Source organism: Erinaceus europaeus, chromosome 19, assembly GCF_950295315.1.
Source record: "Erinaceus europaeus chromosome 19, mEriEur2.1, whole genome shotgun sequence".
In the NCBI taxonomy this organism is placed as follows: domain Eukaryota; kingdom Metazoa; phylum Chordata; class Mammalia; order Eulipotyphla; family Erinaceidae; genus Erinaceus; species Erinaceus europaeus.
In genome coordinates, this window is record NC_080180.1 from 37,909,393 (window position 1) to 37,924,043 (window position 14,651).

At 39.3% G+C, this 14,651-nt stretch overlaps 1 pseudogene; it reads right to left on the minus strand.

The window, feature by feature from the left end:
* Positions 1-394: 394 nt before the first annotated feature.
* The window catches only part of LOC132534684 (protocadherin-23-like), a 47,614-nt pseudogene continuing 33,357 nt past the window's right edge, over positions 395-14,651 (minus strand).

Here is a 14,651-nt window from a genome sequence, read left to right on the forward strand (position 1 = left end):
GTCACACTATGATGAGCATCAACCCCTCGGGTGTGCTGAATTTTATGCCACTGACTTGACATTTTTTCCCCCCTAAATTCAAATAATTCTCGCTTGGCATTTGGAAGACTGGTTCAATTGTTTCAGCATCCTCCAGGCAATCAAGATTTAAGTGAACTTTTAAAAAGTCAAACAGAGCTGGTCTCTGAAAAACAGAGCACCTAAGATTACTCGTAAATAGATATTTACAATTATATTACTACATAGCCATATAAAATATTTTCTTTTCATAAAAGGCTGAACTCATTTTTTCTTTATTGGTTTAATGATTTACTGTCCATGTAAAATGTTTAACATTTGATTGCATTGGGTAGCCAATCACACTAAGAACCAACCACAAAAAACACATAGTATAGTCCTTGAAAAAAAAAATGTGTTTAGTAATTAACTGGTAAATACAATAGTAATTTATTTTACAATTCCAGAAGCTTAGAAATCTAAGACAATGGTGTTAGTATGGCTGGGGTTACTTTTTGTTCTTTATGTGCTTGTTTATTATTTTCATTTTGTATTTGTGATTAATAGTGGGTTACATTGCTCCCATTACCAGATTTCTGTGTCCCAACCCTCCCACTTCCCAAAGATAACCACTAGTTCTTACAAAGTCATAGAAATTGTTTGCTTGTTTTAACTTTATTTATTGGATAGAGACAGCCATAACTCAAGAGGGAGGGAGTATATAGAGACAGAGAGAGAAAGAAAGACACCTGAAGCCCTGCTTCACCACTTGCAAAGCTTTCCACCTACAAGTGGGGACAAAGGACTCGAACCAGGTCCTTGTGCATTGCAACATGCACACTCAACCAGATGCGCCACCACTGAGACCCCTGCTTTTTTGTTTGTTTGCAAGTTCATGTATAACAGTTCTCTAGATTCCACATACGAGTCAAACCATCTGGTGGTTGTCGTTCATCTCTTTACTTATTTCACTAAGCATAATCACCTCCAGTTCTGTCCATTTTGTCTCAAAGGACACATAACATCTTTCTTTATTGCAGAGTTTAAATAATTTTCCAAGTTCTAGAGGCTGGAAATTCTAGCATAAAGATGTCTTATCAATTTGGTTTCTGGAGGCCATCTTTTTCCTAGGTTTTGTTTTTTTGTCAAGCAATCTAGTATTCAATGTTTTGCAGCAGGCTGAGCAGATCAAGACACCTTAGGAGTTATTTTGGGCAAATTAGAAATTAAGCATTGCTTATCTCACCTGTAAAGTATAAATGCCTAAACAAATCATAATTTCTTAAGAGAAGTGGCATATTTAAAAATGTTTTTCACAACACCTGAGACATAAACTCTTCAGGAACAAATATGAGTGATAGATTATTAAACTTTTTGAGTTGTCTTAATTTGTTTTGCGTTTCCAGGATCCATCTTTGGTGCTATCCCATAGGAGACACCGGGAGTCATGAGCGATCATTGGTGTGGATCCCAACTTTGACTTCGACAAATAAATGGATAAGCAAATGACATGCCAGGACTGACTTTAGGAACAAAGGAAATAGAATGTTCACTTGAAATTATTGGACTAGAAAATGATGTGAAGATAGAAGCCAAGAGGAAAGACTCGTGTTCTTCATTACCTTCTCTTGACTCAGATATGACACAAAGTCATGCGAAGTGGTAAGAGCACTTTAGATCCTTTCTCTGAATCAGTAATTTGAATTTTTATCTAGTCCAAGAAAAATTGTTTTAGTTATATATGAGAAGTAGGAAACTACCTAGCATATGGGAGGATATGTCACTAACAGATATATATGAAAAAAAGATATGTACGTATATATTCATGAATTCTTATATATTCATTTATTTGCCTCCAGGGATATTGCTGGGGCTCAGTGCCTGCACTACGAACCCACTGCTCCTGGAGGATATTTTTTCCCTTTTGTTGCCCTTGTAGCTTATCTTTGTTGTTATTATTATAGTTGCTATTGGTGTCATTGTTGTTGGATAGAACAGAGAGAAATTGAGAGAGGATGGGAACACAGAGAAGGGAGAGAAAGATAGACACCTGTAGACTTGCTTCACTGCGGTGAAGTGACCCAGGGTCATTACGCCGCTTGGTGTGCGCTTTGCGCCGTATGCGCTAAATCTGCTGCGCTACCTTCCAGATCCCTCTTTTCTAATAGTTTGTAGCCCCATATATTTCTAACTATAAGAAGCTTTGCTATGTAGGCATCTATTTAAAAGTATTTTATGAGCATTACCATGTGCCCAGCATTTTCTGAGTGCAAGTCAATGCTCAGAACCTTGTTTTAGGGCAGCCCCTGCAGAAGTGATTCCAATGGCAGCACAATAAGAGGCAATTTCGTCCTTGTATTAGCAGACAAAGCTAAACCTTGGCCACTTAGCATAGAAAATGAAGATTCTTCTTGCCAGTAAGTTGATGGATAAGTTATCCTGAATGATCTTCTTCCTGGAAAGAAAGAAAAATCTTATGTGAAATGGGAGGGGGAGTAGTTTCTCAAAATATTTTTAGTGGCATTTTGGATGAAAAAGGTGTGTGTGTGTGTGTGTGTGTGTGTGTGTGTGTAATTGTTTAAAGTATGGTTGTTGACGCATGAGTACAGTTCCTCATCGCCTCATAGAAATTTTCTACAGAACACTCTCATTCGGGAGTCGGGTTAAGCTCAGCAGGTTAAGCGCATGTGGCGCAAAGCGCAAGGACAGGTGAAAGTATCCTGGTGAAAGTATCCTGGTTCGAGCCCCTGGCTCCCCACCTACAGGGGAGTCGCTTCACATTCACAAGCTGTGAAGTAAGTCTCCAGGTGTCTTTGTCTTCCCCTCCTCTTTCCATTTCTCTCTATCCTATCCAACAACGACAACACCAATAACAACAGCAATAATAACTACAACAATAAGACAACAAGGGCAACAAAAGGGAATAAATAAAGATAAAAAACTCTAATAAATAAATAAAGATAAAAAAAAACTCTCACCCCCAAATTAGGTCCTTTGCCATTATCATGCACCAGGACCTCAAGGCCCTCTTCACCTTCTCCTCCCCACCTATTTCCCCACATAGTCCTTTTCTTTGGTGAAGCATACCACCACCAATCCAAGTTTCATTTTGTGTTTTTCTTCTCTGTTTCAGGTCAAGGTTTAAGTAATACAAGAGGGAGTTAGGGAGACAGAGATGACCTTTATATCCAGTTTCAGCTTTAAAAGGCCTTGTTATGTAAGATGATTCTGAGATTTGATTATCATGAATACACAGAACTAGGAAAATGCCCAAAGTCTGCTTTGGTGATGGTTCAACTCAAAAATCCCTTTCATAAAGCTGGGGCCCTTACTGTGAAGATAAATAAGAACACTGTCATCATTTACTCAGGGTTAACAGAATTGGGAAGTTTGTATAGTTTTTTTCTTTTCTTTTCTTTTTTTTTTTTTCATTTAACAGTACTGATCTCTGGGCAGATGAAGTGTTTGTTCTGACAGAGAAAAAGAGAGTTGATTTAGGAAGATAAAAACTAATCTTACCAGGCAAGCATTTGTTTGTTTCAGGTTTATGTTTAGGTATTTGGACAAGCAACACCCAATCTTTTTGTTTTGGAGGGCATAAGCATTAGTCTACGATTTCCAGTTTCCTAGTGAGCTGGTAGTGTTCTAAACTGGCAGTAGTCTCACAGGTAGTCTTGTGTTTACCACATCTCTCAGTAGCGTCATTTTTCCTTGTGCTTGATTTTAGCCTCATGTTGTTTTGTTCACCATAGCCTGGAATTTTATGTAATCCACTGCTGTTGTTGCAAGTAAGAGGCCATGTCAAGTAATTGACTTGAAATCAATGTTCAAAATGATTAAGTACTATGAAAGTTGAAAATCAGTGATAGTTACTGCTCATCAGTCAGGCAAATTCCATCCTACTTACAGCTATGATCTTAAAGAACAGGAACTAAGTGACAGAGCTGTTTAAAGGATCTGCTTCACTGACAGCAACGGAACTAATGAAAATTCAAGAAAGGCCTGCATCATGTATGGGAAAACAGCTAATGAGCTGGCTTGAGAATCAAGCAGAGGAGCATAGGCTTGCAACACCAGGACACTCATGATGAAAGTAAAAGGCCTATGTGCAAAAGGTGGGGCCTAGGCTTGGAGGTAGCTTACATATAGTGCTTGTGCCATACCATCTGTGAGGGCCTGATTCAAGCCCCAGCACTACATAGGAGCACCATGACTTTAGGTGAAGCTTCATGCATGGTGGAATGGCAGTTACTCTGGTCTCTCTTCCTCTTTGTGTGATTAAAAACATAAATCAGTGAGAGAAAAAGTTGGTTCCAAAGCAGTGATATTGCTCATGTGTGAGTCACTAGTGCTGAATTAAAGCAAAGAAAATGAAGAGGTCAGATGCACCTAAAAGAGTGAGTTTACAACTAGTTCTGTGGCATTCTGTATTCATAATAAATGTGAACAATGATGTACCTTTTTTATTTTAAATTTTTAATACTTGTTTATTATTCCCTTTTATTATCCTTGTTTTATTGTTGTAGTTATTATTGATGTTGTTGTTGTTGCATAGGACAGAGAGAAGTGGAGAGAGGAGGGAAAGACAGAGAGGCAGAGAGAAAGATAGACACCTGCAGACCTGCTTCACTGCTTGTGAAGCGACTGCCCTGCAGGTGGGGAGCCGGGGGCTCGAACCAGGATCCTTGAGCTGGTCCTTGCCCTTCACACCATGTGCGCTTAACCTGCTATGCTACCATCCAACTCCCGTGATGTATTTGTTTATTTGAGAACCACAGCATAATTCTGGCACATATAATGCTGGGACTCAAATTTGGAACCTTAAAACTTGAAAGTCTAACACTTTATCCATTTCTACCTCCTGGGCCATAAAGCAGTGATATCTTAATAAGCATTTTTATTAAACTTTGATTCTGTTTACCCTTGTTGACATAATCTCTAAAAACATCTAGTTATTTAAAACATAGAAAGTGTTTTTATTACTATATCATTGATTTTAAATTCACCCAGGCTAACCTAACAGGATTATTCAACAATAAGAAATCAGGGTAAATAATTTAAAATTTTTAGCAGTTGCAGTTTGCTATTCAAATAAAATCATTTCTAATCATCTTGGAGTGAAATTTGAAAAAGAACCCGTTGAAGTTGTGACAAAAGTCTCTTGACATTAATAGTGCAAAGGAAAAATGGTTTTATTAAAGAATTACTCAAAATCATCTTGTCAAATTATGCTTCCTTTCACTCCTCCCTCCTCCTTTATATTTATTCTTCAAGTACTCATTTATTGGAGAGGTCTGGAGTGACACTCTGGTACATGCAATGAAAGGGATCAAACTTGTCACTCCATGCTTGTGAGTCTAACCCTAAATCCACTATCCACAGCTTCCTCCCTCATCCTGTCCTCCCTCCACTCCCTACACACAAACTGTTTGTAAACCCTCAGGGCTGCTAGTCTTTGTGCTGAGAGTCAGCCTGCTGATTAAGTGACCTCCAGGTGTGTAGGTAAGTTGCAAACCACATCAAAGTGCTGACCTGCAGTCTTGTGTTGTTTGATTGGAAGAAATTTCTTCCCCAAATATTTAACCCTCTCTTTAAGCCTGCTGCAAGTTGATATTACTACCTGCTACAGCTGGACTTCTTCCTCAGTTCGAAATTTGCCCTTCTTGCTTACAATCTTTTCAACAACGACATTTTAAAATAAGGGCTGGTACTAGCTGAGGGAAAGAGAAATTTACAGGCCCAAGTAACTTTAGTGTAGTAGACTCAGACAATTGGAATCAGGGGCCCCCTTGCTCTCAGAATGTGTGTTTCTTTTCCTTTTTTTACTGAGAACTTTTTACTTTGTGTCACTTTTTGCCTCTACTCAGTGTTTTCCAACTCTCTAAGCTCCCCCTTTTCACTTTGGCTGCCCAGCATATTGTGAACTTCACTCTCTCTGGAAGGTTCTATTCACTCAATCTTTTGCTTAATTTTTGTAAAATTCGATGTATAAAAATGATCTTATGGTGAATAATGCAGCTACGATCATAGTGGCTCATATGTCTCTTCGAATTAGTGTTTCAGTGTTCTTTGGATAAATACTTAAGAGTAGCAGTGCTAGATCAAAAGGTAATTCAATTTTTTATTAGTGATTTCATATTGGTTTACAAAATTATAAGATAACAGGGGTACAGTTCCACACTGTTCTCACCAGAGTTTTGTGTCCCCAATTCCCTTTACTGGAAACTGCAGTGGTTCTCCCAAGGTCACAGATACTAGTGGACTATTATTTCTGTATCTATCTATCTATCATCTATCTATCTATCTGTATCTACCTACCTATCACTTTACCCATCTTTTCTAATGGTCCTGCCTTCTCTTCCTTTCTAAGTCACACCTATACCTATTACTATTTCTGAATGTCTTTCCTTTTTTCCTCTTCTCTTTCTGGGTCCTGGTAGGTTAATTTCATTTTTATTTGTTAATGGATTCTCCATACAGTCTTCCAAAGGGCCTGGGCCAGTTTGCATTCCCACCAGCAATGTAGCAGAGTCCCTTTTTCTCTACAAACTTGCCAACACCTGTTGTTTCCAGTTCTGTTGATGTAGGCCAGTCTCACAGGTGTGATATGGAATCTTAGTGTATTTTTAATTTGCATTTCTCCAATTATAAGTGAAATAAAGCACTTCTTCTTGTCTGTCAGTTATATGTACCTTTTATTTAGAAAACCGTATTCATTTCATACGACTCTGCAATCAAACATATAATCTTGTGTCATTTAGGACAAAATAGATGAAAATGGAGGTGATTATGTGTAACAAAATAAGTAGAAGTGAAAGACAGCTGCCAGATGGATTCACTCATATGGGGAATCTAGAAAACTGAAAGACATTCACTTCCAAAAATAAAAGCAAAAGCAGAAACAAAAACAAAAACAGAAGCAGAACCAAAAATAAAAAACAAACTGTCTCTAAGTCTTCGTGAGGAGGGTGGGGCACACAACTTTGGTGCTGGGCGTATCATGGGAGTATATACCCTAGAATATGATAGGCCTATGCATCACTAGAACCACAAAAAATGGAAAAAAAGAAAATTATCTTTATGACTATGCCTTGTAAGTCAAATGTAACTATTACATTGTGTATACCATTTTTCAGCAAATTGTCACTAAAGACAATTCTGATTTATTTTAAACTACTCTCCAGATATAATTTTGTTAAATATATCATAATTAAACAAATGAAAAAGAAAAGGCAATATCAATTTATGATGTGAATCGAATTTGTTATAGCATCTAATACTGAATTTCTCAGAAGTTATTCTCCCTCTTTATTTATTGGTAGATTTTTTTAAAGCTCACTTTTTAACAACAGTTTTTGTTTATAATTATTTTAATTATCTTTATTTATTTATTGGATAGACACAGCCAGAAACTGAGAGGGAAGGGGGTGATAGGGAGAGAGACAGAGAGACACCTGCAGTACTGCTTCACCACTCAGGAAGCTTTCCCCCTGCAGGTGGGGATCAGGGGTTTAAACCTGGGTCCTTGTGCATTACAACATGTGCACTCAACTGGGTACACCACCACCCATTCCCTGATTCATTCTTTCTCTCTCTCTCTTTCTACCAGAGCACTGTTGAACTCTGGCTGAGTAGTATTGGAGATTGAAACTGGGAGATCAGAGCCTCAGGCATTTCATTTGCATAGATTAATTTGCATAAACATCAAACTGTTTCCCCAGCCCCAAAAGAAGGTATTCTCTTTACTAATCATCATATTCTCCTGAGAGTTAATGCCTATATTTCCTTGTTTTTCTTTATGGTTTAAAACATAGGTATGTGTGAGCATACTTATTTCAAATTTAGAAAATAAATTGTATATTTATGTCACATTCTGGATGTGTCAGTGAGGTTGTTTCCAGATTAGCATTTGAATCAGTGCACTTTTTAAAATCACTTGTCCTCCACAATGTGGGTGGGCATATTTCAATTTACTGAAGCTGAACAAATAAGTGGAAGAAGGAGGGATTTGCATTTTTTCTTTTTCTGTCAGCTGGGAAGTCAGTCTTGATGTGGGATTTCTACTACACAGACTGCCCCCACTCCCACCCTCCGTTTTCTTCTGTCTTTGGAGTTTTTCGACTAGAGTTATAACCTCAACTTCTTGAGTATCTAGTTTTCAGATTGTAGATTGCAGAACTCTTCTAATTCTGTAGTTATGAGAGCAATTAATTTTAATAATAAATATATATAACTATATTCATACATATGTATATTAATATAAGATGTATTTTGTTTCAGTGGAAAATCCTGAGTAATATTACATGTTCTTCTAAGATTATTTAATCCTGTTTGTTAAATATATACCCATGGATTCCTGCAGTGACTAGTTTTTTTTTGGTTTGTTGCTCTACTAAATTATATTTGATAAATGGTAAATTATAGTCTATTGGGTGACAATTTACAGTTTGTATTTTAATACTAGGCATTTGAAATTATATGTATTTATCTATATATACATATATGTGCATGCATATCTGTATATTACTAGAGACATAGTTACTAGGTCATAGAATGTGTATTCAACTTTACTGAATAAAATCAAACTGTTTTCCACACATAGAGATACTGTTTTTTAAGTATGCAATATTGTAGGAAGAGTTGCTATTATATTATACCCATCACATTTTACCATATGTGAATGCATGAGTATAATCAAGATCAGGCATGTTCAGGGTAGGATGGCCATAGACTGGTTATATATATAGTCCCAATACTGTGCTTCCGGTTAATTGAAGATCTAGGTGGATAGGACATAGGAAGCACTTTAAGGCAACCAGTAGTTTCAGTTTGACTTAGCACTATTTTTGTGCTTTAACTATGCTTTCTACTCAGAGCATTCTCCTCAGTATCTTACCATACTATCATGTTTTTCACAAGAGTTTTTGGCATTTATCTAGAATTGACAACTCTTTTCTAGAGGAGAATATTTTCTGGCCTATTTAAGTGACTGATAGCCAGAGACAGAAGTGCAAATAATCAACTTGCCGACAAGAACAAAAATGAACCTGATCATTTTGCTCAGATGGTTATAGTAAATAAGGGACTAGAAGCTATAGCTATATTAAAACAGAGCCTTCTTGAGCACAAAGGGGAAACAGCTAATAGTCAAAACAGATTTTTTTTTCCAAAATGTTTCTGTTGTTTGTATACGCCGGTGTGCACATGTGTGTACACACACATTTGTGCAAATAAGATGAGTATTTGCAGAGCTCCCAAGTTTTACTAATGATCCTTTAAGCAGTTTATCAACAAGAGGCCAGGTGGTAGTGCTGTAGATTAAAAGCACATGGTCCAAAGATCAAGTACCGCCTTCAGGAATCCCAGTTCGAGCCCCGGGCTTCCCATCTTCAGGGAGGGTCACTTCACAAGTGGTGAAGCAGATCTGCAGGCATCTATCTTTCTCTCCCCTCGTCTCTGTCTTCCCCTCCCCTCTCAACTTCTCTCTATCCTATCCAATAACAACAACAAGGACAACAAAAAAGGGGGAAAATGTCCTCTAGGAGTGGAGCAGTGGATTCATAGTGCAGGCACTGAGCCCCAGTGATAACCCTAGAGACAAAAACAAACAAACAAACAAAAACAGTTTATCAACCTGAGGATCACCAGTGTTATTTAAACCCTAGTATAATACCTGGCACATACTCATAATCAAGAAAATATTTGATGCACACTTAAAATTATCTTTTACTTAACATTTAATAATTTCTTTCTACTACTTGCCTTACATTGTCCCTTTACATGCGCTATTCTCTCCCTTTGGTGTTCCATCTCTCTTCTTTTTGTCCACTTCACTGTTAGGAGCAATCCTGGAGGATAGGAGGCCTGGAACCTCACTTCTCTGAGGTTGTCTGAGCCTGTGACTCTTTGGTTCATCTATTTGGTACACCTATTTTCCCTATGAGTGAGGAGGAACTTTACGGCAGCACCAGAGAAATAGTAGCAAAGGTTTTTTAAGAACACAAAGGGAAGCACTTTACACTGTGGGCAAGCTTTAGAACGGTAACCACACTTGGAAGACAGAAACCCAATAGGAGACAGATGATCTCAGCAGACCAATGGGAAGCTGATTCCAGACAGGACTAGAATTGGGAATTTAAAAGAAATGGGAACACCTGGGAGAGCCATTCTATCATAGTCCTCAAGTAATCTATCACAGGAGCTATTCTGAGCCTTAATCTGGGGTGTTTTATTATTTTTTGAAGTTTTTATTTTATTTATTTAGGTTTTTACCAGAGAACTACTCAGCTCTGGTTTATGGTGGAGCAGACATGAGAATCTTTATGCATAACCATTATGCTATCTCCTCTATCCTCTTAATGCCTTTTTCGCAGGGCTTCTATCTCACTTCTTTGTAATAAAAAGTTTGCACTTTGTGCATCTGATCAGAGTCATTTGTGGTTATTCCAAAGCAACAATATGAGGTGACCTGACTTCTCCTGGGAGAAAGCTAGCTCTGGGGCTTCCCCCACAGGATGACACTAATAGGGGGATTTGATTTTAGAAGTGATTTGATTTGGGAGCTACTCTCTTCCTTGATCCAACTTTCTAGTCCTTTTTCCAACTATGACAACATCTCCCCAGACAAAAACCTGGGTCCACCTGCAAATGAGATGTAAAACTCAGGCAAAATAATGGGTCCCTTGGAGTATACCTAAAATAGATCTACTATCTTTTTCCAAAACTAAGACCCCAATCTTCATCTGCAATATTCTTGCCTTTAGGTTCATGACTAGGCAACAATTTGTTCTGCTTTATATTATTAACTCCACCAAGTCCCAGATGCTACCATGATGCCACCAATGTATCCTGGAGCCTCACCTCCACAGATCCCTGCCCCACTAGGGAAAGAAAGAGACAGGCTGGGAGTATGGATCAATTTGCCAACACCCATGTTCACTGGGGAATCAATTACAGAAGCCAGACCTTCCACCTTATGCACCCCATAATGATCCTGGGTCCACACTCCCAACAGGATAAAGAATAGGAAAGCTATCAAGAGAGGGGATGGGATACAGAGTTCTGGTGGTGGGAATTGTGTGGAAATGTCTTTTACTTTGGTGCAATATACCAACTCCAGTTCAGGTACTACTTGTGTATTCTCTTCTGATCTTGTTTTTCAATTTCTGTCTGTGAGTGAGATCATCCCATTTTCATCCTTTTGTTTCTGATTTATCTCATTTAACATGATTCCTTCAAGCTCCATCCAAGATGAGGGGAAGGAAGTCAAATCACCATTTTTAATAGCTGAGTAGTATTCCATTGTGTATATATACCACAACTTTCTCAGCCACTCACTTAAGCATGGCATAGTTGGATGGCAGCACTAGTAGTGATTTGGTTGGGGTCACCACAGGTGGTATGGTGGTAAGGAATCAGAGAGAAGAAATATCAAGAATTATAGGCAGGGGGGGAGCACACCAGGTTAATCGCACATGGTGCAAAGCGCAAGGACCGGTGTAAAGATCCCGGTTCGAGCCAGGGGGGTCGCTTCATGAGCAGTGAAGCAGGTCTGCAGGTGTCTGTCTTTCTTTCCCCATCTCTGTCTTCCTCTCCTCTCTCCATTTCTCTCTGTCCTATCCAACAACAACAACAACAATAATAACCACAACAACGAAAAACAACAAGGGCAACAAAAGGAGAAAAATGGCCTCCAGGAGCAGTGGATTCATAGTTCAGGCACTGAGCCCCAACAATAATCCTGGAGACGTGTAAAAAAATAAAAAGTATAGGCATAGTCCTAGAAGTTCCAGGGCTAAGAGAAATGAGGATCTTAAAGAGAATGCAAGGAGTTTCTTGTAGTCTCAGAAAGAATTCAGAATAGGAATAAATAATTATTATCAAAACCAGGTTAGTTGGGAGTTTGTTTTTATGTTAATCCAATGGATAGCATCTACAGTGATATACTAGAACTCACTTTGTGCCCTTTAGTGGTGTCTGAACATCTTTGTATTTTACATGCTGACAGGACCAAATGGCCTTGATCTGTCTGGCCTAAAGTTGTAGTTGACTTAGATGCTTAAAAAGCTTCATGTGCACGTATAGTTTTAGAGCTCCTTTGAACAATTGAAACCCAGTTTCAGAGACTGATCATTTTATAAGTCTGAGTTATTGGCTACTTAGACTAAAGCAAATGTTTGTACTTAGAGCTATGGGCTAGGCAGTTAGAGAACTTGAAGTATTACATCTATTTCCCTTCTGAACGGTCACATTAATAGCTATTTATGATTATCTAAATCAAAAAGATTATAATGTCACACCTTTCCTGCCACTAGAAGTTTGTGCCTGCCCCCCACCCATCTAAGTAACTACTATAGTTTTCCACAGTCTAAGTATGAATTGTATTTAGTTTCTTTGTTTCAGGTATGTGTGTTCAGTTCTCTAAATTCCACATACAAGTGAAACCATCCTGTGGTTTTCCTTTACTTACTTGCTTGCTTCATTAAGCATAATGTTATTGAGTTCAATCAATTTTATCCCAAAAGGTGTAAAATAATCTTTTTTTTTAAATTGATGAGTAGTACTCCACTGAGTATATGTCCCATAACTTTTTATCCAGTCATCTGTCGAAGGGAATTTTGGTTGATTCCAAACTTTGGTTATTGTGAATAGTGCAGCTATGAACATGGGGGTTACAATATTCTGTCAAATTACTGTTATTATGTCTTTTGGATAAATGCCCCACTTAATAGTCTGGGCACATTTGTCAAAGATTAGATGTCTGTAGGTGTAGGGTCTTATTTCTGGGCTCTCAATTCTTTTCCACTGGTCAGTGTGTCTACTTAAGTTTCAGTATCAAGCATATATTCCTATTTTCTGTAGTGTTTTGATCATGAAGGAATATTGAATTTTGTCAAAGGCATTCTCTGCATCTATTGATATAACCATGTGGGTTTTGGTCTTGCATTTATTGATGTGGTGTTGTTAAAATTTCCGGGGCTCTTGCCGGGCCGGCTAGCTTCACGGTGGTGAACAGAGACGCGGAGACAACGGCTGGGCAGGGCAGCTGTATTTCTTTATTCAGGAACAACGATTCATAAACTAAGACAAACTAATCACCAAACAGAACTCTGCTGTCTCTTTGCGGCGGCCCAAGCACTCTCTCTTTTACTCTGGAACTCAGGAACCCTCTCCCTTACTCTCGAACTCAGAAACTCTCGCACTCTCGAACTCCGGAACTCAGGAACTCTGTCACTGGGGAACTCAGGAACTCTCGGACTCCGGAACCCTCTCCCAGGGTCCCTTGGGGCGGGGCCAAGTAGGCCCGCGAAATTAACAGGACTCATCCAATTCTCTTGGAGGGGGAGGGCTAGAACAAGCCAATGTAAAGCATACGACAATTCCCCCTTTTCTTTTTAACTAAATGACTATAGTATCAAGGGTGTGGGGTGAACAGAAACATATATAACCAAAACCAGCATGTTGCCAAGGGAAGGCCTGAGGGGGCCATATCTGAAAAAAAAAACATTTCTTGCCTCTGGGGGCTACTTGCCTCGACGGGCATTTGCATGGGGGCGGGGAACGGCCTAGGGTCCCAAAGGCAGCTGGCTGCAACTTACTTACTATGAAACAAAACTTGTTATTAGCATATCTACTGCACGATCTAACATTTCTAATAGAGAAGGAATTTGAGACTTTTACATATCAACAACGTCTTTTAACCTTTTGTTACACCCATTCAAGATGGAGACACACCCTAGGTGTGGGCCGGAGAGGAAACCTCAGGCATGAGAATAATTAGCATAGCCATTGTGCGATCTACCATTTCTAATAGAGAAGGTAGTGTTTTACATATCAACAAGTCTATTTAACCTTTTGTTTAGACCAACTTAGTTGAAATATATTGATTGTTAACTAATTTTTACCTCAGACTTTAAATGTAAGTTAATTTTTATCTTTATGAGAATTACGTTGAAAACCTTTTTCATTTATCTTTGACTAGTAAGAATTTAGCCTTAAAGCTACTGTTTACCAAACTTTAAACATACACATAAACATGGTCATTAATACACAAGGAGAGAAACCTTTGTTACGAAGACATGTCATTTTAAACACGAATTTAAATCTATATTGTCTTAGTTGTTGGGGGGGGGGTTCACCATCCGGAGGTGGCTTCCCGCGCAGCTCCACTTCTAGGAATTGCAGGCTGCGATCTCTGCACGAATCTCTGCGTACTCCAGCTTGTCTGTCTTCAGACCGGACCGGCGGCTGGAGATCTCGTGTGCCCAGTTTTGGCAGGGAGCCCGGGGGTCCGGGAGGCCCGGGATGGTTCCAGAATTCATAGAAAGAGGGCAGGCAGGCCATCTTTGTAGAAGGCGTGGGCCTAGGTGCCCAGGGGTGGCGGCCATGATAGAACGCCGCGGCCCTGCCCCATGGCCCTGCCTTGTCTGTTGCCCTGTTCGCAGTGGCCGAGCAGCGTGGAGGGATCAAGCGTCCAGTGCCCTGCACCACGCGGTGGAGAGCCGGCTCCTGTGGGCTGGCCTCAGGCTCCAGCATGTTGGCATCGGGCTCCAGCATGTTGGCCTCAGGCTCCAGCATGTTGGCATCGGGCTCCAGCATGTTGGCATCGGGCTCCAGCATGTTGGCATCGGGCTCTAGCGTGCTGGCATCGGGCT